At 39.5% G+C, this 27437-nt stretch overlaps 1 long non-coding RNA gene across 1 annotated transcript; it reads left to right on the plus strand.

Moving 5' to 3' along the window:
- Positions 1–12: 12 nt before the first annotated feature.
- LOC117655194 (uncharacterized) lies at positions 13–25471 on the plus strand. The gene is made up of 3 exons (XR_004588584.3): positions 13–154; positions 1725–1875; positions 25293–25471. It is a non-coding gene; the product is annotated as an uncharacterized LOC117655194 (long non-coding RNA).
- Positions 25472–27437: the final 1966 nt, after the last annotated feature.

Genomic DNA, 27437 nt, shown 5'->3' on the forward strand with positions numbered 1-27437 from the left:
CCGGATGTAAACGAGTTTAAAGGCAGCTGTTATGCCGGAGTAGCAAGTTCCGGGGCTTTTTGTTATTATTTATGTTTTGTGGGAAGACAAAACCCGGCTTTGGGGCTGTCGTTCCTCTGGTTTTCCATAAGGAGGAATAGAATAGAAGTGGAAGGTAACAATATGGGTAACAGTAACAGAGTTGGAAGGGACCTTGGAGGTAATCTAGTCCAGCCCCTGCTCAAGCAGGAGAACCTATACCATTTCAGATAAGTGACTGTTTAGTCCAGTGTTTCTCAACCTTGGAAGCTTGAAGATGGGTGGACTTTAACTCCCAGAATCCCCCAGCCAGCGCTGCTGGCTGGGGGATTCTGGGAGTTGAAGTCCACCCATCTTCAAGCTACCAAGGTTGAGAAACATTGGTCTAGTCTATTCTTAAAAACCTCCAGTAATGGAGTGCCCACGATTTCTGGTGGCAAGCAGTTCCACTGGTTAATTGTCCTCAATATTAACCCTTAATTCCAGGTTGCTTCACTCTTTGGTTAGTTTTCAACCATTGTTTCTTGTCCTGCCCTCTGGTGCTTTGGAGAATAATTTGACCCCCTCTTCTTTGTTGGCAAGCCATCAAATACTGGAATACTAATACTAATACACTAATACTAACAACAACAACAACAACAACAGAGTTGGAAGGGACCTTGGAGGTCATCTAGTTCAACCCCCTGCTCACGCAAGAGACCTGTACTAGGGATTCGAACACCAAACTGCCAACCTTTCTGATCGACAAGCTCAGCGTTTCTGCCACTGAGCCACCTAGCTTCTCAAGACTGCTATCATGTGCCCCTAATTTTTCTTTTCCTTAGACTAGCCAAACCCAGATCCTGCAGTATTTCTTCATATGTTTTACTCTCTGGGCCTTTGATCATCTTAGTTGCTCTTTTCTGAATTTTTTCCAAAGTCCCAACATCTTTTTTGTAGTATGGTGACCAAAATTGAGGAATTCCAGGCCAGAAGGGAGAGGCAGAAAATAGGGCGCTCCAATCTCCCCTGGGTGGACCTTTTGCAGAGATTTGAGGCAAAGGCATTTTCTGCATGGAACTGCAAGCAAACATAAATGGAAGATTTTAAAAAATGGTTATACCAGGTAGTCCTCAGCTTACAACAGTTCATTTAGTGACCATCTGAAGTTACAATGGCACTGAAACAAACCTATGACTGTTTTTCACACTACCATTGCAGCATCCTCATGGTCACACGATCAAAATTCAGTTACTTGGCAACTGTTTCATATTTATGATGGTTACAATGGCCCATGTTCATGTGGTCACGTTTTGCGACCTTCTGACAAGCAAATTCGATGGGAAAGAGAGATTCACTTGACAACCATCTTACTAATTTAACAACTTCAGTGATACGCATAACAATTATGGCAAGAAATGTAAAATGGGGCAAAATTCACTTAACAATCTCGCTTAGCAACATAAATTTTGGGCTCAGTTATGGCTGTAGGTTAAGGACTACATGTAATTAGGAAAGAGCTTCATCACTTCACAACCTTCTCGGTAAGATAGAAAAATGTGGGATAGACAAAATCACTACCAGATGGCTTTGTAACTGGCTGACCAACTGCACTTAGCATGTAACCCTCAATGAAAGTACATTTACATGAAGGGAAGCATGCATTGGGGAACTCCAGGGTTCTGTCTTAGGCCTAATACTCTTCAACATCTTCATAAACAATTTAGATGAGAGGATAGAAGAGGAATTCATCAGATTTGCAGATGACGCCAATCTGGGAAGAATAGCCTACAGTTAAGAAGAGGAATTTTCATAGATACTGGGCCCTGTCCAACAAAATGCAAGTCAGTGGTGAGAAAAGTAAGATTTTACACTTAGGTAAGAAAAACCAAATCACAAGTATAGAATAAATAGTATGTGGCTCAACAGTGGTAACTATGAAAGGGATGTTTTGGGGTACGATGCCATCTGTACGCTGATGACACTCAGCTGTACATCTCCACCCCAAACCACCCAATGATGCCCTCGAAGTGATGTCCCAGTGTCTGGAGGCTGTGCAGGTCTGGATGGGGAGGAACAGGCTTCGACTCAACCCTTCCAAGTCCGAGTGGCTGTGGATACCGGCGTCCCGATATAGCCAGCTGGTGCCATCGCTGGCTATTGGGGGTGAGTTACTGACCCCCACAGAGGGGGCTTGCAACTTGGGTGTCCTCCTGGACACACGGCTGTCTTTAAAAGAGCATATGATGGCCGTGGCCAGAGGGGCTTTTTATCAGGTCCGCCTGATACGCCAGTTGCGCCCCTTTCTGGATCGGGACTCCTTGTGCACGGTCACTCATGCCCTCGTCACGTCACGCGTGGACTACTGCAACGCTCTCTACATGGGGCTCCCCTTGAGGAGTACCTGGAGGCTCCAGCTGGTGCAGAATGCAGCTGCGCGGGTGATTATGGGAGCGACATGGCGCTCCCATGTAGCACCTCTCCTGCGCGAACTGCATTGGCTCCCGGTGGTCTTCCGGGTGCGCTTTAAGGTATTGGTTCTCATCTTTAAAGTGCTCCATGGCTTAGGGCCAGGATATTTGCGAGACCGCCTGCTGCTACCAATAACTTCCCACCGGCCAATACGCTCTCACAGAGAGGGCCTCCTCAGGGTGCCGTCGGTCAGGCAATGTCAGCTGGCGGCCCCCAGGGGGAGAGCCTTCTCTGTGGGAGCACCCACCCTGTGGAACGAGCTGCCTCCTGGAATATGACTGATCCCGTACCTTCCGTAAGGCCCTGAAGACATATTTATTCCACCAAGCCGGCCTAGCCTAAATGGTTCTTAATTGGGATTTAAAATTTTATAGACTTGGGGGTTTTAAATTGGGAAGCCAATGATTTAATTCTTTTTAATTATCTTAACTTTTGTATTGTATGTATTTTTAATTTTGGCTGTTCATCGCCCTGAGTCCCTTCTGGGAGAAGGGCAGTATACAAATTAAATTAATAAATAAATAATAAATAAATGTATGTAGGAGTTCTAGTGGACAACTCCTTAAATATGAGCCAGAAGTGTGCTGTAGTGCCAAAAAAGCCGATGACAATGACAGATATCCATCTAAACCAGCTGTTCCCAATTGTTCAGCTCATCCTTTTTATGAAGTTTAAGTGTTCATCAACCCTCAAGCATGTATTATACGAAAATAATTTTTAAAAGTCCATTTTAATAATATGAATAATAATAATGAGCCCTTGGATGTTTTCATTTACTCTTGGAGGTCAATAGTGACATTTTGGAGAACCTAATCTAACAGTTAAATGTGAATTGAGCTTGAAGCTTGATGATTACATGAACCATGCTTTGGCATCAATATGATGTCTGCTATCCCCATTTTTGGGATATTTTATATACAGTATTAACAATTTTTGCAAAACTATGCATTACTCTAAAATTCACAGGGCCAAAGGAGACCTTGCACATCCACTCTTAAATAAGTACCAGAAATGATAACTTCATCCAAAATTCCTAAAGTATTTTATTTTACTTTGTAATGTAAAATAAAGGAGCTTGTCAATAATGAAACAAAACTCTCATCAAGCTTACACAAAGCTTTAGAATGCCCAAAAACATTGTTTACTTATAGCATGCTTGTAAGAATTAAAAGTGTTATGAAATAAATAATAACTACAAAATTATTTGTTCCATTGATTAATAAAATTTGCAACCAAGTTCTGATCAAAGAATTTGCGTAGCTTTTTAATAGGAGATTCCTACAGTACAGACTCAATTATTATTTTTATTTTCATTATATTTTACGTAGTCAGTGAACTGGAAGATACAAGTTTATTGTCTCTGAATGTCTGTGGAGATTTTCGGTCATCCAGGTCATGGTTGTCCCAAAGGTGCTTTTTCAAGAGGCAACTGGATTTTCTGTTTTTTTCTTTAAGACGTTTCACTTCTCATCCAAGAAACTTCTTCAGCTCTGACTGGATGGTGAGGAATGGAAGGATTTATACTCCTTGCAGATAGCTGGTCATCTGCATTCTATGACCAACTTTCTGCAAGGAGTATAAATCCTTCCATTCCCCACCATCAGAGCTGAAGAAGCTTCTTGGATGAGAAGTTAAATATCTTCAAAGAAAAATCAGAAAGTCTTTTATTGTCTCTGTTAAATGGAAATCAGTCCATGCAAGAACAATCAAGACCAATTTATTTCCAGTGTTTTAGGTGGGTATAAACAGAAGCGTGTGCAGATCTGGATTTATTAAATCTTCATGCAGAATTATATTCTTGGTATAACAAACCAGTTCTACCCGGGTATCCAGGATATGCTATACACACTTCTATTACAGCATTTTTATTAAAGCTGGTATCTAAAATAGATACACATGGTGTATTTACACTGAAATTATTTTACAGAAAAAGAAAAAAAATCAAGTCACATAACATTCAAAAACTGTATTAAAACCGGGATATAAAACTCAAAATCCAATTAAAATGTCATATCTGAAGCTGAAGCTAAAACCAATCGTATGTAACTGAAGCTCTGTGTCCAACCATGTTAAATTTAGAAAAAAATGTAATGTTTTAACAGTAAATTGCTGCAATTTGTTCTTTATGTTTAATATAAATGTGTAAATGGAACAGATATTATGGCACCTTAACAAACCATATGAACTTTTTCATTAAAATGGTCTTGAGTTGTATCACATATATAACCGGGTGGTTTTTTATCATGCTTCAGAAGAATTACCATTAGAACTGGTACTATCACCTCCTGACAATAACTCTGCAGGAAATTAGGACTCTGTCTTTGAAGAATCATCTAATTGGCTTATATTTGCCTTTTTAGTTTTACTCATCTTAAGATCCATTGTGTTACTCCACAGATGCTCTTGTGCAATCCACTTTGAAATTGATATGTCTTAGGTTAGGGATTTTATCTTCAACCATTTAACTGAAATGTCTTTCTCCATGCTTGGATATTTCTCTTGAGTTTTCCATGTATTCAGTAAAATGTCTCTGCCCTCTTTTTTTTTTTTTAATATATTTTTATTATAATTTTCTTTTTCAAAATTCCAATACATATTTGAACAGACAGTGTCATTTTTTTCCCAAAAGACAGGTTGGATTAGTTATTCATGTAAACTCTACTTTATATATATATATCTTCAACCTTCTTCTAGACATTATCTATTTTTATTTCGGTTATCAATCCACCTATACCATGTATCCCACACCGCATAGTATTCTGAATCCTCTTTCTTTTAATTCTAAAGTTAATTTGTTCATTTCGGTACATTCAAATATTTTTTGAATAATTACCCCCTCTGGTGGTACATTATTTCCTTTCCAATATTGTGCATATGCTATTCTCGCTGCTGTAAGTATATGTAAAATCAAGTATTTTATTTTTTTATCGTATTTTGTTTTTAGTATACCCAGGAGAAATGTTTCTGGGATTAATTTGATTTTATTATTAATTAATTCTTGTAACCAATGTTGTATGTTGCTCCAATACCTCTTCGCTTCAGGACGTAGCCACCACATATGAAAGAAGGTACCTTGGTGGTGATTACACTTCCAACACTTAGGGCTTAAGTTTGGATACATTTTCGCCAATCTTGCAGGCGCTAAATGCCACCGATATAGCATTTTATATTGATTTTCCTTGTATGCTGCTGATTTTGTGAATTTATAATTTTTATTCCAAATTAATTCCCATTCATCTAAATTTATGTTGTGCCCTATATTTTTGGCCCATGCGATCATTGGTTCTTTTACCACCTCCTCCACTCTATCAAATTCTAATAAGTAATTATATAGTCTAGATATTAATTTTCTTTCCGGGTCCACCAACAATTTATCTAATTGATTTAATTCTACCTCAATACCAAATTCTTCCATATCCTTCTTGTATCTGGACTGTATTTGTATATATGGCCACCAATCGATAGATATTCTCCGCTCTTTTAAAACCTGGTTACTTTTGAGTTTTCCATGCTTGTCTAAAATTTCTTTATATCTAATCATTTTACTAATCTCTATTGTGTTGGGGTGGATCATGGCTTCCATAGTTGATAACCAGCTCAGGATTTTCATATACTGCTTCCTCCTTTCTTCTTCCCATATTCGTATTACTCTGGTTTCTTTTCAGATCGTATAAATCTTTCGTCTCTGTCCTCCTAATGTGTGCCTTGGTCTGATGTTTTTTTTTCTTTTAGAGCTTTCTGTGGGGTTTGACTTCTGATTGCCTCTTCCAAGCATATCAACTGCAGATAACTTGAGACACAGTTTTAATCTGTCTGGAATCTTGAGTCTTCATCATGTTGGTTCCTGTTTGATAGATTCACTTCTTATTGATGAAATCATACTTAAACAGTTCTTTGCTATATTGATTGTTTCCAGATCCCCAAGAACCCTGTATGAAATGGAAGGGTTAAAAAGAAACCCATTGTAAGGATTATATTTTTAAAAATAACCATAGCTGTGGTTTGCAATATTTTCTTTATGAATTTTCAAATGCAAAATTCTATGGATGTAAAACTGAGTTGTATAGCTATTATCTGTCACCATATAATATATAATTGATATACTATGGTGTTAGAAAAAATTTGTGCAAAACGGTTTTGCACAAATTTGTTCCAAAACCATAGCATATCAATTACATAGGCCATGGTTTCTCAACTTGTGGTTTAGAACCCTGCAGGAAGGCTTACCCAATATTAATGCAAGGTTTTTACAAACCTAATAAGCCTTGCCTATCCAGAGCTAGACTGCTGTCAGAACCTGCACTTTGCTACACTAATCCTTTTGGGCAGCTACACTGATACATTTTTTAAAAACTTACAATCATTTATCATTTGTAAAAACACAGTTGGGTATAGTGAATTGAATATAACACTTTTTTTTTTTTGAAACAGTGCCAAATTAAGGATAACTTTGCCAGTGTATTCTTAAAATGCAGTCAATCATTAATCAAATAACAATATTAATCAATATTAATAATTAATTTTGACTGAAATATTTTATTTTAATCAAGATTGCAATTGTGAGTATCTCTATAACCAATTCACATTAATTCTAATCTGTCACTCAGTTTATTAAAAAACTCATTCTGTACTGCTTTAAAAATATTTTGCAATTTATTCTACATTTTCATTACAGGCTTTGTGTGGACTTGATATTTAAAAGACTCAAAAACTAAGATACCAAGCCTAATAACCCTTACATCAGTGGTGGGATTCTGCCGGTTCTAGGGGGTTCGGCCGAACCCTTTGTTAAATTGCTGGCTCACCCCGCCCCTTGCCCCGCCCCTCTGCACCACTATTTATTGCCAATAAATAGTGGTGGGCGAGGGGCGGGCGAGCCAGCAATTTAACAAATGGTTCGGTGTTTTTTTGTAATTTTATTGGCCCGCGGAGCTTCAGCATAGGCCAGTGTTTCCCAAACTTGGGAACTTTAAGAAGTGTGGACTTCAACTCCCAGAATTCCCCATCCAGCATGGCTGGCTGTGGGATTTTGGGAGTTGAAGTCCATACATCTTGAAGTTCCCAAGTTTGGGAAACACTGGCATAGGCTAATTAGCCCCTTGATTCTATCGGCCTCCCGACTCTCAGCTGATTTGCTCTCAGCTGTTTTGCTCAGGGCTCTGCTGCTTGCTTGCAAAGAGTGCAGATTTTTTTCCCCCTATCTATGCTGAAAAACGAAACTGAAAGTAAAAGCCTGCTTTACTGTTGCTGCAACGTTGGAAAATTAGGCAGGCAGATTTCTTTTCTTTTTCCTCACCAAAAAAGGTAGGTGCAAACTACCTTTAGTGGAAAGGTAGTTTTCCCTAAAGAGGTAGTTCCTCTTTAGGGAAAAAGAGGAGAGTTCAAGATTTTAAAACACAAAAGAAAAAAAGCTCTATTTAAATAGGGAATTGTAATAATTGAGATACTATTAATTGTATATTGCGTTGAAAGCAGAAATGGTTAAATTGTGGTTTGGAGGGATATATGAGAGAAATTATTTGGTTTATTATTATTGGTAAATATAATTAATTGATTTGTAAGAAATTGGATTGCATGGAAATAATTGGAATATTCATGTTCATATTGATTAATATACAAAAAAGATAGTTATATAACTAATTGATTTATATTAAAATGTTGAATTTATATTGAACAACTGTAATATTACATAATTAACCAATGTGAGGATGGATATAAAAATAGATGACAATGAGAAGGGGTATAATATAGAATAGAAGGGAAAAATTGAATTTGATTAAGATTAGGGATGAGGATGAAGGGTAATATTGTTTTTTTAAAAAAATAGATAAGGAATAAATATGGCAAAAAGGAAATATAGAAATTGTAAATTTAATTGAAATGATTAAACACTGTTTAAATTTGTGCACTGGCCAAATATTCTGTTCAAAGAAAATACATTGTATGTTTGTATGTGTGTTTCTAATTACTGCTATTTATTCATATTTATTCTCTTTTATTCTTTAAAGTTTAACAATTCATTCTTTATCTTAATATCTTTATATTTGTTTGGGGTTGCCTTTCTTCCATTTCATCTTTTTTACTGTACAGCAATCTTTCTCCTCAAACCTGCCACCTCTCTCTTTTCTTTCCTTCTTACTTTCTCTTCCCCCCCTCTTCTTCTCCTCCTCTCTTCCTCCCTCTCTTACCCTCACTCTTACTCTAATTTCCCTTCCCTTCCTCCCTTCTCTTCCTTCCCTGTCTCTCCTTCTTTCTTCCATCTCTCTTCTCCTTCCTTCATCCCTCTCTATTGCTGTATTCTTTTGTGCATATGGATTACTCAGAGGGCTGAAAAAGTTATTTTTGACCGGTCCTCGCACTTTTGACCAGTCCTCGCACTTACGACTGTACTCACATTTTATGTTTTGCGCCCTATCTTGTCACTGTGGTGAAGACAAGTAGTGGTGAAATGACTGACACAGTTGTTAAGAATGCCGCAATGGGCATAAATGTGAGGAAGGTCATAAGTGCGAGGACCGGTCAAAAATGTGAGGACCAGTCAGAAATGACATTTTTCAGCCCTCTGAATAGTCCCTATGTGCATATGGACTAGTCAGAAGGCTGAAAAAGTTATTTTTGACCGGTCCTCGCACTTTTGACCAGTCCTTGAACTTACAACTGTCCTCACATTTTACGTTTTACGCCCTATCTTGTCACCATGGTGAAGAGAAGTAGTGGTGAAATGACTGACACGGTTGTTAAGAATGCCGCAATGGGCATAAATGTGAGGATGGTCATAAGTGCGAGGACCAGTCAGAAATGACTTTTTTCAGCCCTCTGAGTAGTCCCTATGCACATAGCCACGCCCACCAGGTCACATGACCAGCTAGCCATGCCCACCCAGTCACATGACCACCAAGCCACACACCCCAACTAAGCCACGCCCACAGAACCGGTTGTTAAAAATATTGAATCCCACCACTGCCTTACATTATATGCCATCAATCAGAGGTGGGTTGCAGCAGGTTCTGACCAGTTCTGGGGAACCAGTAGCGGAAATTTTGAGTAGTTCGGAGAACCGGTAGTAAAAATTCTGACTGTCCCCATCCCCTTCTATTCTCTGCCTCCCAAATCAGGAGCTAATGGGGATTTTGCAGTAACCTTCCCCTGGATTGCGGACAGAATGGAGATTTTACAGTATCCTTCCCCTGCCACGTGCACCAAGCCACCCCCAGCAAGTCATGCCACCCCCACCAAGCCACCCCCACAGAACCCACCACTGCCATCAATCATATACTTTTAAGTGTAAATCCACATAATTCAGAACATTTCAGGACAATAGGGATTAGAATTTAACCTCTTTGCCACAATTACCAATTGCATCTCTAATTATACTAATGAAACAAGATTAAGCAGAATCAGCTCAATGACAGAAATGGCAAAAAAGCCCCTTCTTCTAAATTAAACAGAAATACTAATATTTATTTAATGCTCTAAGCACACGACTCTGCGAAACTGGAGCCAGGGGATCTTTTTAGGACTGTACTCTGTACATTCCGGCAAATGAAATGTACATGTAAAGCATTATCTTTCATGCCTTAGACTACTTTCTGAAACAATTTTTAAAATTATTTTTGCAGTTTCTGTTTGTATGCTGTCAAATTATGTTGGGCTCTATGTATTTAAAAGCCCCAATTAACATTTCAGTATTCCTCCAAGCTATATGTTTAAGAATTTATTAAATTAATTCATTAATTATAAATGAATTAATTATTACTAATTAGTAATATTATTAATTAGATTTTTTCCCTCAGCCATGTTTTCCACACTCATCTCAAAAACAGAAACATTATGAAACGAAAAATGGATAATTTTATGCATTCCAGTAGAGACAAATTCCCTGAAGATGGGCTCCAGCATGAGTGCGAAAGACCCGAAGTCAATCTTATCTCATTATCCTGAGAGACATATATTTGCCTTCATTCATGGCAAATTGTTTTATTTCTAATTCTGCAAAGCAAGCTGTCTTTAAGAGGGAACTTGGAAAGGAAGAGGATATAGCAAAGGTTGCATAAAATGAGTTTAAGAGAAAAAAAAATTGATTTAACCCAGAATGAAGATTTCATTATATTAAATAATTATAGAAATAGAAAGTTCTGAGGACAAGAGAAATTTGATGAAGTGAGCTGCAGCTCATGAAAGCTGATGTGTTTTAAGATAAAATGTTAGTCATAAAAGTTGCCATCAGGTTCCTCCTGATCCATTACCAAGAGTTCAGCAGTAATTCAGAATAGAAATGCTTCAAGCCCTCCCATCGATTGCAAACAAACCCTTTGTGAAACCTTGCACAATAATTCCCAATAGGTGCAGTTTGGGAACAAATGATTAGCCCATCATTTGCTCGTTAACGATAGGCCAGACATCTTTCAGCTGGGCTGCCTGGGTTTATTAGGAGTTGAATTAAAAACATAGAGAAAGCTACATATGTCCCATCCTCAGTGTAGAGCATGGGTGTCAAACTCGTCACATTGCTTTCACGTGACGTTTTGTGACATTTTCCCCATTCATGGAGCTGGGGTGGCGTGGCCTGCACATGACGCATCCGGCCCCTGGGCTGCCAGTTTGATACCCTGATGTAGAGAATACTCAAAATGAGGTACAAGAATCTCCCTGATATATTCCTTACTAGAGGTCTCAGGGATAATGTATCTAACACTGCATTTTTCTCTTTTGAACCCTAAACTCAAAAGCTCAAGCAGGAGTCCTACATTTAAGGACAGCAATTACGGTACTCTTTTTTCCTAATCTGTAGGAATGATGCAAACACCATGTTCAGATGGCATTGTTTGACTACCAAAAGAATGCACCATCCCTCAGTAAATAGATCCTGTGGATGACATCATGAATCACCTCTCTGTGCTGTTTCATAAGAAATCATTAACAATTATTATAATCTTTTAACTCTGTGCACCATGATGCCAACTGTAGATATTTTACTTTTTCTTCAGGGGTTCGCTGAGATTTAAAAATCATTTCAAGAGTCTTCTGAGTAAAAAGGTTGAGAAAAACTGATTTAAAGAGTGAGAACAGTGGGAAAAATTCAACTACTAATGGTTGATCATAAGATAAAAACAGTTTGAATGTAGAGATTGAGGAATACAAAAGCTAATTTCTAAGGAATTAGAAGTAAAAATGATCTGAAGATTGTCACCAGGCCTCTTGCAAATAGGTAAAATCTAGGATTTCTTGTTTTAAGATTTACATTTCAGAGAATAGTGCTATGTGTTACCATATGCATATGACTTTTGCTTGGGAAGATTCAGAAGAGTTTACAAAAAAGTGTCAGGCATTAAAGGAGAGTTGTGTTAGATGTCTGGAAGCATATTTTCCTACTATCATACACTGCTCAAAAAAATAAAGGGAACACAAGCAGATGACATACGATATCTGACTGAATGAAATAGCCTTATTAAATACTTTGTTCATTACATACAGTAGTTTTGTGTTCCCTTTAGTTGTTTGACCAGTGTATAAACTACTGTATGTAAAGAACAAAGTATTTAATAAGGCTATTTCATTCATTCAGATCTCAGATGTCTTCTTAGGGTTGCCAGGTCTGCTTCCAAAAAATAGCGGACAAGCTGGGGGCGGGGGTGTTAAGTAGTAAAAAAATAAAAAAAAAATTTACAATTAAATTATATATTTTCTTACAAACATTTTAACACGTATTAAAATAATCACTTCAAAACTTTACTTAAAATTCAAAACATCAAATATATTATAATAATATGTAAAATATTAAATTACATTTTAATTTCATCATAAAGCTTTTGAATAAAAAAAAAGTCCACTATTTTGTGAAAAAAAATAGTGAACATAATGTGAAAAAAGCAGACTGTCCGCTCAAATAGTGAACACCTGGCAACACTATGTCTTCTGCTTGTGTTCCCTTTATTTTTTTGAGCAGTATATTTAATAAAATTTCCCTTTTATTAACATTTTTAATCGGAAAAAGAGCTACCAGATTTCTTCTAAAAGAATTGATCTGGAAGAGAGGAATTTGGTGAGAGGAATCCATATGACTCAAAGGGTGTTTGGTAATCAGAATCTGAACCATCAAATAATTTTCTAAGAACATGTAATTTGGGCAAAGACTGTGCAATCAATATAGTTATTAATGTAATACATGTGCCCTAAAATTTATTTATCTGATGATTTCTTTGTTATTTGCTCCTCATGGCTTCCAGATTTTAAGGAATAAACTAGACAAGCTGAGCTTGAGATGCAGGTATATCTTATTCTAACCAATATGGGCTGTAATAATATATAGATTTAATTTACCTGTCTTGAGTATACTTCCTTGTCCTGTCCCACCCTGCCCTGCCCTCTAAAACATCCCTATCCTTTAAAATGTCTGGATTTGAAATGTAAGTTTCCCCATTAATTCACCCTTTCTTGTGAGTGATGCTGCTCCATGCTTGATGCTAGATTTGAGCTAACTATTCTTTCACAAGGTGATCTGATTATGGCTCTTGAGATCACTTTAGCCCTCCGTACAGTTTGATGGAAACTGAAGACTTGTAGAGTCCTCCTGGCAGTGCTCATTTTTTTTCTATTTATGTATATGTTAGATTGTACTATGTAGTGAGTAAGCTGAGTCTCAGACCTTACCAGCTTTGCAGTGTGAGGACGAAACAGCTCCAGTTGGCATTAGAGTGACATTGTAAAGAATATAATAGTAAAAATCCTTAATTTGTTATCATTTTTAATATAGCCCAAATCTGTCTTGTTGCTGAACTTTCATAACAAAATGCAGGAGGTTCCTTTTAAGGACAAAAGAAGTAGATACTCCATAACAAACTGACTGCAGGAAAAATTGAGATAACATTTCCAATGACAGAGAGTGAATAGAAAAAAACTATTTTTTTAAACAGTTAAAAAAAAAGAGAGGGGGAAAAGACCACATATATGTATATGTGGTCACACACTTATATGTGTGTATATATATCAAATTTATATTTTGCTGATAAAGAAATAAAGGGAGACTAGTATAGATCTATTTCAAGCTTTTTAGCTTTCATCAGCTAGCCATACCCTTACTTGGATTCAAACTTGGGCTTCCTGCATGTTAGGCAGTTGAATTAACCTTCTGAGCCACAAGTTCTCCTCCCTTCATCAGCTTGAGCCAGGGGAAAGATTAAAGGAAAAGGGTTTTGTGTGTAAATTATTTGTGTGTAAATTATTAATTAGGGTGTTGACATAAAGTCATTAGTTGTTGTTTCCTTGTGCTGCCACACCTCAGCTCCTAAGTACCTGATAGGCAGGTGATTAATCAGCATTTTTACTGATTGACAGAGATAATGTGGCCCCGGCCCTATGGAATGAACTGCCTCCGGACATACAAAGGATCCCCGACCTCCATGCCTTCCGTCGCGTTCTGAAGACCCTATTATTCCAGCAAGCTGGTCTGACAGGATAAAGGTTTTTTAAATTGGGTTTTGATAGGGGTTTTAAATGATTTTAGTTGGATGTTTTAAATTTGGCCGAATGATTGAATTATTTTAATAAGCTTTTAATTTTTGTTGTATATTGTTTTTACCATGGCTGTTCGCCGCCCTGAGTCCCTCAGGAGAAGGGCAGTATATAAATATAATAAACTAACTAACTAACTAACTAACTATAAATCATATTTACACACCATTCAAAAGAGAATATAAGAAGCTAAGAAGGAAACCAAAAGACAAGAATACATCAATTCTGGCAGTCTACACCCAATAAGCAGGGATTGATACCAAACTATCCAGCAGAATATAATATCCTAATCAAGGTATCAAAGAACAGAACAATACCCCAACAATGGCAGAGCAAATTACTGTATAGAAATTGGGAGCAAACCCTCTAACATCGGCATTGATGATGTTACCTAGTCAGCAAATAAAGAATCAGAGTCCCAAGAATTCTACAGTTCAACCTTGAGCTATAGATATTCTCTTCTATCAGATCTCATTCTGAAAATACAGAAATGAAGAAATCATGTTTCCTATGGGGTAAATTGATGGTCATCTTTCATTTTTTTTCAACATCTGTAATAATTAAATATTGATTTAATACTGAATTCTTGGTCTAAATCCAGAGGTGGATTCAATTTTTCCAGGACCGCCTTGGCATAGAGGTGTCTCTCATTTCTGTTGCTTCTGGAGTTACTCGCATCAAGCTCACCAAATCAATAAACTGGAAACACCGCTGCTGCTGGTTCGCCCGAACTGGGGTGAACCGGTAGCAACCCACTACTGGTCCCTGTCCTACTGTCCCCATTTATTTGTATTCATTTCCTTCGTTCATGCCCATGTTAATATTTCTACTTGCTATCTTGTACATGTTTGACAAACTAATAAAATAAATAAATTTTTATTTATGAAATGAAAATTCATTCATGAAAATGAGCCGAGGTGGCACAGTGGTTAGAATGCAGTACTGCAGCTACTTCAGCTGACTGCTTGCTCAGCAGATCAGCAGATCAAATCTCACCGGCTCAAGGTTGACTCAGCCTTCCATCCTTCCGAGATGACCCGGATTGTTGGGGGCGATATACTATTTAGTATACTGTCTTTGGTGTAAGCCGCCCAGAGTCCTCGGAGAGTGGGCAGCATAGAAATATGACAAATAAATAAATAAATAAATAAATAAATAAATAAATAAATAAATAAATAAATAAATAAATAAATAAATAAATAAAATGAATAAATGATGCTTGCTCTCTTGACCTATCTCCCTTTTTCTCAATCACATTTTCCTCCCTCCCTCCCTCCCTCCCTTCTATCTTCTGTAAATTTGCCTCCCCATTTGGATTTTGCTTATCATTTTTATTGCTTTTTATATTAATTATATTCAGCTAATTGAATAGGTGGTCTATCTAAAGAAATAGCCTATTTATGCCTTCAGGAAAAGAAGCCAGAGAGTAGCATCTTTTCAGATGCTGATTAATATCTGTGCTTAATACTGAGTTTTAGAAAATTATTGCTCATGAATGTAGTAGAAATAAAACTTTGTTCTGTTTTGCATGTAAAACTAAAGGTACTGTATCTACAATTAATTTAACAAACTATGTTTTAAAAATCCTTTTAAAAACCCATGTCTTTTTAATCAATATTCTGCTGAATTTAGATGTATAGTTACTATATTAATAACGTTGCTAGTTTTTGCTTTCAACTGAGATTAGAATTTCCATTGTTAAGCAAGAGAGTTGTTAAGTGAAACACACGCAATTTTATCACCTTTTTGGCCAAGGTTGTTAAGCAAATCATTTGCAATTGTTCAGTTAATAACATGGTTCTTAAGTGAATCTGATCTAATGCTGTTGTAACTTCGAACAGTCACTAAACAAATGGTTGTAATCTAGCACTAACCTCTAATCAAATATGTGTCTTTAGAAGCTGTGCTAGATTGAAGTCTTACTCAAGTTTGAGATTAAACCTTTCTGAAATTAGTCAGTCTTGTCCTGTCTCAGCAAGAAGAGGATCAGGTTGTGCTTGTGGGATTCCTTGCTGTGAGCCTAATGGAAGAATTAAGGTTTATGAATGATATTCTACTGTAAATGAGCCATGGTGGTGCAGTCGTTAGAGTGCAGTACTGCAGGCGGCTTGTGCTGACTGCCAGCTGCCTGCAATTTGGCAGTTCGAATCTCACCAGGCTCAAGGTTGACTCAGCCTTCCATCCTTGGTATTAGCTGGCTCAGTAGCTTAAAGTACTTTTTAGGCAAGGTCATCACCTTTACTGATTAAATTGCAATGAAATCAATGACTTTGCTCAGTAAACATTTTTCCATCTATATGTTAATCTTTATATAATTAATTAGTTGTATTAGTCATCCTTGTATACAAGTAGGTCTTTATATGGAACAGTTTCTTTATTTCCAAAATTATTTTAAGTCAAGTCTCTTGCTGCTGTTCTTATCATAATGGTCTAGAAATAGGCTTGGAATGATTGTCAATGATTATAGTATATCACTCTGATTATTTCAAAACCAGGGGTGAAATCCAGCAGGTTCTGACATGTTCTGGAGAACCGGTAGAGAAATTTTGAGCAGTTCGGAGAACTGGCAAATACCACCTCTGGCTGGCCCCGGAGTGGGGTGGGAATGGAGATTTTGTAGTATCTTTCCCCTGGAGTGGGGTGGGAATGGAGATTTTGCAGTATCCTTCCCCTGCCATGCCCACCAAGCCACGCCCACCAAGCCACACCATGCCCACAGAACCGGTAATAAAAAAATTTGGATTTCACTACTGTGCAAAACTTATCTAAACTCTGTGTTCATCAGCCTTTCTATCCTCTAAATATGCTGATTGGGATCTATCAATTAATCACTGATTTCCTGCCTTGTTTTTGAGAATTCAAGATGGATTTCCCAGTTTTGTTCTCATAATATTGACCCTGTGAATTAAATTTGTTTAAGTAAAATATTTGGCCCAAAGTCATGTCTTGAACTCCATGGTTATATAGGATTTGAACTAGTCTTTCTGGTCTAAGTTAAGCATCACAATCATTGCATTCCATAAAATCAATCTAAGGAAGCTGGAAATGGTTGATGTAGACATAAATGTTCTCTAGAGGTTTCAAGAATGAAAGCCCTATATACTAAGATCAATTGACTGAAATAGCAGCTCAGAGAAATCATAATGAAACGAATTTGCAATTAAGCATTCAATTGTTTCAATCTGCATATATTTGTAGACTTAGATATAGCCCTAATCGAAAATCATGGCCTCTTCTCTTCTAAAAGTTTTATTTAACACATGGAGGCATAGAACTTCTAAATTTTAGTTTGCATTAATTAATTAATACTGTGTTTCCCCAAAAATAAGACAGGGTCTTATTTTCTTTTGAACCCTGAAATAAAGGCTTGACCTTATTATCAGAGGTCTTATTATTTTGAGGGTGCTCATGGTTGTTGTTGTGTTGTGCTGCTGCGGCAGCGCAACACAGCTGCTCATCAGCTGTTCGCCCAAGGCCGTGCCCACGTTCTCATGTCCCTGTGCCCGGCTCTTCAGGAGCCTGCTCACAAGAGAGCAGCTGCCTGGCATCTCTTGCCACTTGGTGCCCACCAAGCGGACACCCCCCCCTCCGGCAAGGCAGAGTGCCACTCACCAGCTGAGCAGTATCCCAGGATCACAATGTGGGTGAAGCTGGTGAGCACCAGGTCCTTGAGGAGTCTGTGGTTTCCAAACTCCGGCTGCTGGAAGTGGAGAAAAGGCCAGTCAGGCCAGCTGCCTGCTGCCGAGTCTTCCAGGAGCCGGGGCAGCTGCATGGACCTTGAACCATAGAGCGGGACTGTATTGGTTTGTATTATTGGTTTGTTCTAGCATCTGGCTCCTTTCTGAATCTGTGACAGTAGCTACAAGATATGTTTGAAGGCATTCTCCATTCTCCTCACAAGATTTCCATGCTGGAGAAAGGATTAGGGGAATTGGTTAGTTCATATGTCTGGGGTAAAGATAAAGGTTCCCCTTACACATATGTGCCAGTCATTCTCAACTCTAGGGGGTGGTGCTCATTTCTGTTTCAAAGCTGAAGAGCCAGCGCTGTCCGAAGACATCTCCATGGTCATGTGGCCAGCATGACTAAATGCCGAAGGCGCACAGAACACTTACCTTCCCACCAAAAGCAATCCCTATTTTTCTACTTCATTTTTACATGCTTTCAAACTGCTAGGTTAGCAGAAGTTGTCTGGGATACCTCAAGTTAAAGGAAGTTCTTGCAATTAATTTTTCAGATAAGCCAATGGGACATATATCTTAGTCAGAAAAATGTTTATAAAGCTTTGGACAGTAATCTGAAATCTGTAGATAAAGTTTGGGTCCCTGAATCTTCTATTTGTGTCATCAAAAAAACCTTAAGAATTTGGCTGCAAATCTCTGAAAAACAGCAGTGTGGTTCTTTTTTACTTTTCCAAAAAGAGGGAGGCATAGAGAAAAAGAACTTCTGGAATTTTGGAAATCCCAGCTCTGTTATTTCAATTATTGAATTCTACCATTGTTTTGCCTGCTGCAATCTTTGACTGCCAAAAAAAAAAAAAATAAAATAAAATAAATGTTATCTGTTCTTGTCTGGGGGGAAAATAACTTGAAAACCATCATTGCTGTGTGAAGTCCACATTTCTTTAGAGTTTTTCCTTTGATTGGCTTTTTGTATCAATTTATCTTTCTTTTCTTCCTTTGTCACTTTGCACTCTGCTGTTGTTTGTGTTCTGGGAACACCTGCATTAAAAAAAAATTAATGTAGAACATTGCCAGCCCTCATTGCACCAATTAAGTAATATTAATAATGGAACTAGCATAATATTCTAGCTGAACTTGAACTTGAATTGTAAAGGATGCTGACAGGTAAGAGAGTGATAGCTATTAACCATCCAGTTTTTGTTGTTCAGCTCTGTGAAAGTCTGATGCTTTGTCTACTACAAGTCTGTGAAAGTCTGATGCTTTGGCGCTCACATGAATTACAGATCATTGTCTTTAAAAGAAACTATTACTAATTTGTTTAAGGAATCCAATTCACCCTTAACAAGCTCTTTGGAAGAAATGAATATGTATATACTGGAATGTGCATATTTAGGAGGATTAAGTCCTGTTGAGTTTCAGATGGCTTAATTCTACTTAAGCTGCCCATAAGAACACATGATTTGAGCAATGGAAGTTCACTCAGTTTTTTAATTTTTTTTTTTAAAGCAACAAAATTGTTCCTCTCCAAGATCAATCTTAGAAAGAAATTCCAGTACCAAAAATCCAGCAAAAATGGAGTGCTCAGATTTATGGTTAGCCGGTAAAGAATAATATCACAGTTTATTCTCCCTATCCACTCCATCACCTTAACAACTTGTTAATATTGGTTTCATCTTTAAAAATAGGCAAAGTCTATAGTTTAATTATCTCAGAGTTTCAGCCCACCCCCTAGATCAGTTCTAGTGGATTTCAACATTAGGTTGATACTGGCTGGGGAATTCTGGGAGCTCAAGTCCACACGTCTTAAAATTGCCAAGTTTGAGAAAATCTGACTTAGAACTTTGGATGCATTCCCTAAAGCCCCATTCAAACAACTGCTATATTGTTATTTTTTAATAGGACAGAGGGACAAATCAATGAACCCAGGGAGAGTAATCGTGTTTCCCTGAAAATAAGACCCTGTCTTATATTTTTTTAAACCCTGAAATAAGTGCTTGGTCTTATTTTCGGGGATGTCTTATTATTTTGGGGCATGTGGAACAAGACGGGGCTCCTCTTGCTGTTTTACCTGATTTCCAGCTCTGTCTCCCTAATCCTAACCAGAGGAAATGGCAGGGACCGGCTGCACATGCATTTAAATATTTTCAGGGAGAGCTTATTTTCGAGGAGGGCTTATTTTGGGGGGGCTTATTTTAACGCATGTGCTCAAAAGCTCAGTTGGGCTTATTATCAGGGGATGTCTTATTTTAGGGGAAACAGGGAACATTTTAATTAAATTAAATTACTGGACCCGTGTCCCTCCTGGCTGGTGCTGGCCTCTCTGGAGGTTACACGAGGCTGGCTGCAGGGGATTATAAATGCTTCTCTGAGTGAGGGTGTCTTCCCCGCCACCTTGAAAGAGGCGGTGGTGAGGCCTCTCCTCAAGAAGCCTTCCCTGGACCCGGCAGTGTTGGCAAATTACCGTCCAGTCTCCAACCTTCGCTTTGTTGCGAAGGTTGTTGAGAGTGTGGTAGCGCGACAGCTCCCTCAGTACCTGGATTAATTGTCATATCTGGATCCGTTCCAGTTGGGCTTCAGGCCTGGGTACAGCACGGAAATGGCATTGGTCGCGTTGGTTGATGATCTCTGGAGGGCTCGGGAAAGGGGTTGTTCCTCTGTCCTAGTCCTATTAGACCTCTCAGCGGCTTTTGATACCATTGACCATAGTATCATGCTGCACCGGCTAGAGGAGTTGGGGTGGGGACCACCATCCTCCAGTGGTTCTCCTCCTTTCTCTCTGACCGGTCACAGTCCGGGTTGACAGGGGGGCAGAGGTTGACCCCGAGGCCCCTTGTATGTGGGGTGCCACAAGGGTCGGTCCTCTCACCCCTTCTGTTCAACATTTATGTGAAGTCGCTGGGTGAGATCATCCGTGGTTTCAGGGTGAAGTACCATCAGTACACTGATGACACTCAGCTGTTCATCTCTACCCCGGACCACCCCAATGATGCCCTTGAAGTGATGTCCCCATGCCTGGAGGCTGTGTGGATCTGGATGGGGAGAAACAGACTCAGGCTCAACCCATCCAAGACCAAGTGGCTGTGGTTTCCGACATCCCGATATAGTCAGCTGGTACCATCACTGACTATTGGGGGCGAGTCATTGGCTTCCACAGAGAGGGTTCACAACTTGGGTGTCCTCCTGGACTCACGGCTGTCTTTGGAAGAGCACTTGACGGCTGTGGCCAGGGGGACTTTTTATCAGGTCCACCTGATTCACCAGTTGTGTCCCTTTCTGGATCGGGACTTGTTAAATATGGTCACTCATGCTCTCGTTACTTCCCACCTGGACTACTGCAATGCTCTCTACATGGGGCTCCCGCTGGTCCAGAATGCAGCCGCGCGGGTGGTTATGGGAGCGGTGTGGCGCTCCCATGTGACTCCCCTCCTGCGCGAGCTGCATTGGCTCCCGGTGGTCTTCCGGGTGCGCTTCAAGGTTTTGGTTACCACCTTTAGAGCGCTCCATGGCATCGGACCGGGGTATTTACGAGACCGCCTTCTGCTACCAATAGCCTCTCACCGACCAGTACGCTCCCATAGACAGGGGCTTCTCAGGGTGCCGTTGGCCAAACAGTGTCGACTGGCGGCCCCCAGGGGGCACCTACCATCTGGAACGAGCTCCCCCGGAGATACGGAGGATCCCGGATCTGCTCCCGTTTCGTCGTGCTCTCAAAACATTTTTATTTCAGCAGGCTGGCCTGGCCTAACTCTCCCTTTTAAATTTTTAAATCGTTTAATTTGTTTTATAAATTGGGTGTTTTAAATTTGTTTTCGGCCAAAATATTTAATAATTTTAATGGACTTTTAATGTTTGTATTATCTGTATTTTATCTTGGCTGTTCACCGCCCTGAGTCCTCTGGGAGTAGGGTGGTATAGAAATTTGATAAATAAATAAATTAAATAAATAAATTAAATAAACATTTTTCATTGGTCTAGCACCCGCTTCATCTTTACTGTCTCAAAAAATCTGAGCAGAATCAGATTTAATTAGTACTAATAAGAGACAATCAGTAATTCCCAGATCTGCAGGTGAGTCTGGGAAGTTGTAAAAGAAGGCAGAGAGAAAACAATGTTACTCAGAAACTAAATACAATTATTTAGGTAGTCAACAAGAATCACACACAATACATGATGCAAGGACAACCCACAGCTTAAGAATGGCTGAATACCTGAGCTAGGGAAAAGATTCATGGATTCTTGAACAGATTGGCTGTGTTTGGACAGTATGTTAACTGGGTCAGTTAAAGAATCTTGTGTCTACATCTCATACAAGTGAAACTGGATTAGTTTCCATTTGGCTTTGGCATGGCTTTATCATCTTATACAAACCCAGCCCATGTGGTCATTTTACGTTTCTGGTTCTTAGTTTCAAATTCCATTTATTGGGTTTTAGTTACATAGATACACAGATGCAGACACAATACATGTATCAATTGTTGAATGATGCCATCTCTCTTATCCATGGAGAAGTGTTGGCTGCTTCCTGCCATCTAGTGGCTGTTGTTTAGACTACAACTTTGCTTTTTTATTCTGTTTCCTTTAAAAAGTTTTCTACACTATCATTGTTTGATTATTCTTTGACAGCTGCAGAACTATATACCCTGTTTTCCCCAAAATAAGACATCCCCTGATAATAAGCCCAATTGGGCTTTTGATCACATGACAATAAGGCCAAGCACTTATTTCAGGGTTCAAAAAAAAATAAGACGGTCTTATTTTCGTGGAAACACTGTATAATTATCTCAAAGTCTTCCCCTGATTCCTTCTTTTTGGTTGTCATTTCATCCAAGTCCAGGTCTAGTTTAAAATGCACATTTTTTCTTGGTCAGTGCAGTATCTTTGATTTAAAATGTATATCAGCCATTTATAAGTTTAGTATCAGTACATTAAATGCTTATGTGGGAATCAGGTCTACAAATGTAGTTGGGTGTAAAGATAAGAAGCTGAGCTGAACTTGATTCCTGATGAAATTAGGGACACAAGATAATAGACTAAATGTATATGATAATGAAATATTAATTATGCCTCTTGGGCTTTGTTTGTATCAGTGCACTCCCATCTGGTATTGTATGGAACATGGATTTCAATCCTGTAGTTCTCAACTGTTGACATTGAGAACTATAGAAGATGAAATCCAAAATATATGAATGGGGAGAATGTTATAATGCAATATTCTGATACAAAAACAATAATTTCAAACCTACGAATGGAAACTAAAAGAATTCCCATTTCAAAGAAAGAATGGATCTTGTCCATAAAGCAGTCATCACACACAATTGAATTTTTCTATATTTCCGATAAGCTAGAAAGTTTTGTTCAAGATCTTATTTATTTATTTATTTATTTATTTATTTATTTGTTTATTTATTTATTTATTTATTTATTTATTTATTTATTTATTTATTTATTTTATTTCTATACCGCCCTTCTCCTGAAGGACTCAGGGCCATGTACAGCCTGATTAAAAGCACACAGACAAAATTTAAAAATTATTAAAATTATTAAATAATTGGCTCAATTCTAAAACCCCCAAATTTAAAATCCCATATTTAAAACCAATTAAAAACTTTACATTGATAGCCCGGCCTGGCGGAACAACAAGGTTTTGAGGGCACAGCGAAATACACGGAGATCGGAGATCTTACGCATTTCTGGGGGCAGTTCATTCCAAAGGGCAGGGGCTCCCACAGAGAAGGCCCTCCCCCTGGGTGTCGCCAGCTGACATAATTTGGCTGATGGCACCCTGAGGAGACCCTCTCTGTGGGAGCGGACTGGCTGGTGGGAGGCTACTGGTGGCAGAAGACGGTCTTGAAGGTACCCAGGTCCAATGCCATGGAGCACTTTAAAGGTGGTAACCAACACCTTGAATTGCACCCGGAAGACCACTGGGAGCCAGTGCAGCTCACGCAGGAGGGGTGTCACGTGGGCACAACAAGTTGCGCCCATAACCACCCGCGCGGCCACATTCTGGACCAGTTGGAGCCTCCGGGTGCTTTTCAAGGGGAGCCCCATGTAGAGAGCATTACAGTAGTCCAGTCAGGAGGTGACAAGGGTGTGAGTGACTGTGCACAAGGCGTCGTGATCCAGAAAGGGCTGCAACTGGTGAATCAGGCGAACCTGATAAAAAGCCCCCCTGGCCATGGCCGTCATATGTTCTTCTAAAAATAGCTGTCCATCCAGGAGGATGGCCAGATTGCGAGCCCTCTCTGTGGGGGGTAAAGACTCACCCCCAATAGTCAGCGATGGCACCAGCTGACTATATCGCGACGCTGGGAACCACAGCCACTCAGTCTTGGAGGGGTTGAGTCTGAGCCTATTTCTCCCCATCCAGACCCGTACTGTCTCCAGGCTTCACATAAATATTGAATAGAAGGGGCGAGAGGACCGACCCTTGCGGAACTCCCCATGCGAGGCACCTCGAAGTCGACCTCTGCCCCCCTGTCAACACGAACTGCGAGCGGTCGGAGAGGAAGGAGGAGAACCACTGCAAAACAGTGCCCTCTATTCCTAACCCCCTCAACTGCTGCAGCATGATACCATGGTCGATGGTATCAAAAGCTTCTGAGAGATCTAACAGGACCAGGACAGAGGAACAATCCCTGTCCTGAGCCCTCCAGAGATCATCCACCAACGCGACCAATGCCGTTTCTGTGCTGTACCCCTGCCTGAAGCCCGACTGGTACGCGTCCAGATAGATAGCTTCATCCAGGTGCCCGGGCAGTTCTCTTGCCACCACACTCTCAACAACCTTCGTCACAAAACGAAGGTTGGAGACCGGATGGTAGTTGGCTAATTCTGCCGGGTCCAGGGAAGGCTTCTTGAGGAGGGGCCTCACCACCGCCTCTTTCAAGGCAGCGGGAAAGGCACCCTCACTCAGAGAAGCACTTATAATCCCCTAGAGCCAGCCTCGTGTAACCTCCCGGGAGGCCAGTACCAACCAGGAGGGACACGGGTCAAATAAACATGTGGCGGCACTAATCCTACCCAGAACCCTGTCCACATCCTCGGGAGCCACAGGATCAAACTCCTCCCAGATAATGTTCTCAAGACCTACCCTCGTCTCCTCCCCCGGACTCACCCAGTCGGAGTCCAAGCCTTCCCGAATCCGAGCGACTTTATCATGCAGGAATTGCACAAAATCCTCAGCTCGACCCTGCAAGGGATCTTCCTGCGCTCCCCCCCCCCGAAGAAGGGAGTGGGTCACCCTAAACAGAGCGTCTGGGCAGTTCTCTGCAGATGCGATAAGAGCGGAAAAATAGTTAGATTTTGCCGCTTTTATTGCCACTAAGTAGATCTTGATATAAGACCTCACCAGTGTCTGGTCGGAATCGGATTGACTAGTCCTCCAAATGCTCTCTAGGCATCTTTTCCGACGCTTCATCTTTCTCAGCTCCTCGGAGCTCCTTACTTGGTCTGTTGTATCGATGTTTGGGTGGTTTAGGAGTGGGGAATTGTGGTGGGTGGGAGTGTGTTTGGGGATTATGCGTGTGGGACCTGGTCTTTGGGTGTCAAGTAAATTTTGTTGTATGTATATACTGTGTATACGGATACGATAATAAAGTTTATTTATTTTATTATTATTTATTTAAGAAGGAATCTGTGACATCTAACAAGACAATAATATTGAAAGATGTTGAAGATGGAATTTTCTTCCTGTGGCAAGTTGGAAAGGAAGTTTCCTCCCCTCAAAGCTGAATGGGACAATTTGCTGCAGCCAACTTACTGCTGCCCTCTCACCACAGTCATCTTAACCACACACACTCCAAAAGGTGCCTTTAGGTTTTCTTTCCCTTTGGTTTTAGTATCTAACTAGCATTGCCTTGGTTCTTATGCTCCAGCTTCCCTCAAGTACATTGGAAGTATGTTTTATTGAGATCAGTGGGAATTAGGTCCAAGAAATAAGACATGGACCTTAAAAGTTTATTTTGAGGGTGGAATTAGGGTGAAGAAAGATCAAGACTTCCTTCTGTGAAACTATAGAGTTCAAGGGAAATGGATGGTAGGATGATGAACTGGAGTTAGGAGCCTGTGGCCTAAATGCAGACCTACTGGGCTGTTATTTCAGACTCCAAATCAGTGTTTCTTAACTTGGCAATTTAAGATATGTGGATTTCAATTCCCAGAATTCCCCAGCCAGCAAGATTGAGAAATATTGCCCTAGACATTCCCTAAATATATCATTCCACCAGTCCTGTCTGCTTCAAGTTGATACTATTTACTGCCTGCTGCTTTTTCATCCCAACTAGAAAAAGTCATGCATTGTATCTAGGCGTATTTACAGTAGTCTCCTTCAAGGGTAGAAAGAAAAGTCATTTATATATCAAGAAATGTTTGCTAGATAATTCATAAGATAAAGCAATATTGAATTTATCAGATATGTGAACGGTAGTCTCTGTGCTCTCCTTAACCAAAACTGGAGCTTTCCACCAGTTATTTGCCGATGAAGATAAAGATTCAAAATCTGAATTCTACCTCTCTTAACCTTTTTCTTTACTATTTGAACAATAGGCCTAACCCTTTGGCTGGATCAATACATGACAGTAAGTCATAGTGTAGGATTTTTATTGATTAATATGTTGCATATTTTATATCTATATTTTGCATTACTCTAAGTGATTCAAAGAAATAATATGAGGTCACCCCTCATTTTATCATTACCACATTGTTTTGAAGGACTTAGTGTGAAGTAGACGAAAATAATCCAATGAGTGTCACATTAAATAGGCTACCTGGCTACCTCTGGTTCTCTGGCTGAACATATCATTAAATCAAAATAGTATAGTGTAATTCATGATCTATACTTGACAGCTGAGTCCAACTCGTTTATAATTTGCTCCACAACTTAATTTGGCACAGTGGTAATTTCAGTGTGATAAGTGAACTTAGTCCCTTTTGCATTTCAGGTGTATTTCATAGGCTTTTATTTTCACAGGTAAATTTCCAACATTGCTGAATAAAACATGAGACATTCTTTGTATCAAGTTGGAAGCTATGAGATTTTAAAAAAAGAAGAACCTCATAAACTAGATCTCTTACTAACAATAGTCCGGAACATACAGAGATCTATCTTTATCATGCTCATGAGGTGATACTTGTTTAAGATACATTTTATCAGTTAGTTAAGTGTGATTTGCATCCTTAGGACTATTAATGCAGATATTTGTCTTTGCTCCCTTGGCTAGTTAACTCTGCCTGGCAGGTGACATGTGATTGGGTCATGCAAATAAATCTTTAAGTGAGGAAGGAGGCAGTCAGTGGTACCCCCCCACAACCCCCCCACCCAGGCCAAGGAACATTTGGTGGGTCCACCATGCTAAATAATTTTCATCCAGATTCCAACCTTTTTTTCTTAGGAAAGGGTGCTAAGAGGGTGACCAGCTTGCAACTACAGAGGGTATTGGAGGAAATCGATTATTTGAATCTTTCAGTCATGTTCAAGCCAGGATACAGTGTGGAAATGGCATTGATTATATATATGTAGTCCTCGCTTAATATTCTGCGACCAAAGATATAACAGCACTTAAGAAATGGTACTTATGCCAGTCTTCAAAGTTACAGCTATTGCAGTGCCGTCATGATCACATGAAGTTGGATGCTTGGCAGTCCACCCACAATGACAACCAAGGGCTAAAAGAGCAGATTGGGGAGGAAGGGACGAGCAGGAGGGGCTTTGGCAGTCCTTTCCGAATGACTGCAAAAGCAGGACTGCAAAAACTGCCATTGCTAAGTGGTGCA

This window comes from Pantherophis guttatus, chromosome 4 (genome assembly GCF_059756535.1).
Source record: "Pantherophis guttatus breed Tessera chromosome 4, ASM5975653v1, whole genome shotgun sequence".
Lineage (NCBI taxonomy): Eukaryota > Metazoa > Chordata > Lepidosauria > Squamata > Colubridae > Pantherophis > Pantherophis guttatus.